This window comes from Hemiscyllium ocellatum, chromosome 24 (genome assembly GCF_020745735.1).
Source record: "Hemiscyllium ocellatum isolate sHemOce1 chromosome 24, sHemOce1.pat.X.cur, whole genome shotgun sequence".
In the NCBI taxonomy this organism is placed as follows: Eukaryota; Metazoa; Chordata; class Chondrichthyes; order Orectolobiformes; family Hemiscylliidae; genus Hemiscyllium; species Hemiscyllium ocellatum.
Genome location: NC_083424.1, coordinates 44,241,554 through 44,245,271, shown reverse-complemented (window position 1 = coordinate 44,245,271; position 3,718 = coordinate 44,241,554). Strand labels below are relative to the sequence as shown.

The window sequence follows — 3,718 nt, the reverse complement described above, 5'->3', positions numbered from 1 at the left end:
TGATCCGATGTATCTGGAGGTTGGTGGGGTGGTAGGTGAGGACTAGTGGGGTTCTGTCCTGGTGGCGATTGGAGGGACGGGGTTCAAGGGCGGAGGAACGGGAAGTGGAGGAGATGCGGTGGAGAGCATCGTCAACCACGTCTGAGGGGAAATTGCGATCTTTGAAGAAGGAGGCCATCTGGGTTGTTCGGTATTGGAACTGGTCCTCCTGGGAGCAGATGCGGCAAAGGCGAAGGAATTGGGAATATGGGATGGTGCTTTTACAGGGGGCAGGGTGGGAGGAGGTGTAATCTAGGTAGCTGTGGGAGTCGGTTGGTTTATAGTATACATCCGTGTTGAGTCGGTCGTCCGAGATAGAGATGGAGAGGTCTAGGAAGGGGAGGGAGGAGTCTCAGATGGTCCAGGTAAATTTGAGGTCGGGGTGGAAGGCATTAGTAAAGTGGATGACTGTCCAACCTCCTCGTGGAGCACGAGGTGGCGCCGATACAGTCATCGATGTAGCGGAGGAAAAGGTGGGGTGTGGTGCCAGTGTATTGCGGAAGATGGACTGTTCCACACATCCTACAAAGAGGCAGGCATGGCTAGGGCCCATGCGGGTGCCCATGGCTACTCCTTTGGTTTGGAGGGAGTGGTAGGATTGGAAGGAGAAGTTGTTAAGAGCGAGGACCAGTTCAGTCAGTCGAAGGAGGGTGTCAGTGGAAGGGTACTGGTTGGTACAGCAGGAAAGGAAGAAGCGGAGGACTTTGAGGCCTTCATGATGGGGGATGGAGGTATATAGGGACTGGATGTCCATGGTGAAGATAAGGCGTTAGGGGCCGGGGAAGCAAAAATCATGGAGGAGGTGGAGGGGATGGGTGGTGTCCCAAATGTAGATGGGGAGTTCTTGAACTAAGGGGGACAGGACCGTGTCAAGGTATGCAGATTGTCAGGCATGACTTTCCCCTGACAAACTGTGCTAGCTCAGCCCTATTTTACCTTGCACTTCCACAACTTCATCCTTATTAATGGACTCTAACCTCTTACAAACTACCAATGTTAGGCTATGCGGCCTATAATTTCCTGTCTTCTGCCTCCTTCCTTTCTTAAACAGGGGTGTAACATTCATCATTTTCCAGTTCTTTGGAACCCTCCTTGACTCTAGTGATTCCTGAAAGATCACCACCAATGCGCCCACAATCTCTTCAGATAGCTTCTCCAGAAATCTGGGGTGTAGTTCATCTGGTCTGGGTGATTTATCCACCTTCAGACCTTTCAGCTTTCTCCTTAATGATGGCAACTGCACTCACCTCTGTCCCTAAATTCTCTAGAATGTATCACTAGTATCCCTACTTTTGAACTTAAATCCTCTTGCAATGTACACCAGAATAACATTTGCCTTCTTATCTGCTTGCTAGCCGACCTGTTTGCTTTCATTGACTGGCGTACAAGGACAACCAGATGCCTTTGTAAATCCAAATTTCAGAATATATCACCATTTAAATAATACTTTGCCTTTCTTTTCACACCAAAGTGTATTGCAACTCCTTTTTATGCTATTTAGTAACTGCTTTCTGGTATCAGGAGCAGCATTCTGGGAAAATAATGCAATATTTACAGAAAATTCAGGACAAATTTGAAAAAAAAGCATTGCAAGATAAAGATATTGCTTAAAAGAAATATCAACAGATAGAATACTGGGTCTGAATAAAAAATGTGAGATGGTATTTTGCAGAGTTATGCATTCATATGTTTCTAATCCTAAAGACTGAGTAAAGCCAAATTCTGCTTCTTATTATATAAGAAATGAAACTTTGGTTTGGTGCCCAAAAAGAATATTGCATAATTTCTTTCAGAGATCATCAGAGCCCTCCGGCTCATTTTCATAGAGGAACAATTCTCGTGCAAATAGTTTATTTAATAGAGAAACAATTCCCGTGCAAACTTAGAATTGACCATAAATTCAGAAATAAATGTTATTTCACTGCGCAAAATGTCAGTTTATCCAACACAAAAAGCCTCTGCCGATTCTCATCCAAACTCTCCGAACCCATGCAACTAAAAAAAGTTAATTTCTGAAGATCGAAGCAGGAAAATTATTTTCATATCTGTGGGGTACGTTTCGCTCCCCATGCTGCTGGAGGTATTGGGTGCACCCACTGGAACGTCAGGTGGAATTGGATACAAGTTGTGGGGGTTTCCTTCGTCAGCTGACAGTTCATTGCTCAGCAGCGCCATCGAGGAGGCAGTGCCTACTGCCGGTACTGCACCAACGACACAACAGGAGAGTGAGTGGTGCCGGGTTCCTTGATCAAACTCAAGTGCCTAAAAGGAGGAGCATTACCCGCCTTCCACTGTGCCCCACAACTCCTCAGGCATCACTAACACTTGGCCCTCTCCCCACCGTCTGATGAAAATGATTAATTGCCCACGGGTGCTCCTGTTTCCTCCCACAATCCAAAGATGAACAGGTTAGGTGGATTGGCCATAGGTGGGTTAGCCATGGGAAATCTTCGAGGAGAAAGTGAGGTCTGCAGATGCTGGAGATCAGAGCTGAAAATGTGTTGCTGGAAAAGTGCAGCAGGTCAGGCAGCATCCAAGGAACAGGAAATTCGACGTTTCGGGCATAAGCCCTTCTTCAGGAAGAAGGGAGTGGGACTGAGTGGGATGCTCTTTGGAGAGTCGATGTGAACTCAATGGGCCGAAGGGACTGCTTACATACTGTCATATTTCTATGATTCATGAGGGCTTCAATTAGTGATGGGACATCCATGGATCCAATAGTCTCTCAGCAATGGGTGACTATGTTCCCCCATTCCCTTTTCCTCCTGTGCAGACCTCCGAGGTCTGTAGTAGCAGCTACTTTTCAAACCAACATTCAAAGTTAGGATCGGCTGTGTTGTATCAAAGGATAGAAGGTTAACACTCCCCTTGATAGGGATAGAAGGGGTCCTAGTGGCCTTACAACACACAAGGGAATGCCATCTACTTAGTGGTATCTAGTCGTGATTTTAGGGGAGCCCTCTTGTGGCACAGTGATATTGCCCCTACTCCTTGATCAGGTGGACCAGGTTCAAATCCCACCTGCTCCACTGGTGTGTCATAACTGATTAGGAAAATAGGGTAAAAAAAATGTTAGCATGAGGATCACATGTTCAGATGCTCAGAGCAGAGCCAGCTGTGCAGTTAACACATGTACTTACAAAGACTAAAGCTCAGAGGGAACATTGCTAGGTGGTTTCGGAAGGAAGGAGCACTTGTTCAGTGATTGCATTCTGCCTCTATGTCAAATGAGCCAAAGGCAACCTAGAATAGGCCAGAGCCCTGAAAGGCCTGAACCTCCAGGGGATAACCACCAAGGTCACCACAGAAGGCAGGGCAGTCAGCAGCTCAACGCCACCTCAGCTGGATGTCAGGGATTGCAGCAAGATGCTGTGGGGGGAAAATGAAACTTAAGATGCTATGAGGTGGCAAAAATATCATGGGTGTTTAACCACTACACAATTATTTGTTGAGAATTGGTGGCAAAGATGTAACGCTAATGGGACAGTAATCTAGAGAAACATGCTAATTATCTGTGAACACAAGTTCACATCCCAGTTTGGCAGCTGGTGAAAGTTAAATTCAACAACTAAAGCTGGGATGTGAAGGTGATCTTGAGAGCAATCAGTGATTGCTGTAATAACCCATTCAGTTCATTTATGTATTTTAGGGAGGGAAATCTGCTATCCTTACCTGACCT

General features: G+C 46.2%; 1 pseudogene; it reads left to right on the top strand.

Annotated features, from left to right (window-relative positions):
- The first annotated feature begins 2,872 nt into the window (after positions 1 to 2,872).
- On the top strand, positions 2,873 to 2,991 carry LOC132827500 (U6atac minor spliceosomal RNA; annotated as a pseudogene).
- The last annotated feature ends 727 nt before the right edge of the window (positions 2,992 to 3,718 follow it).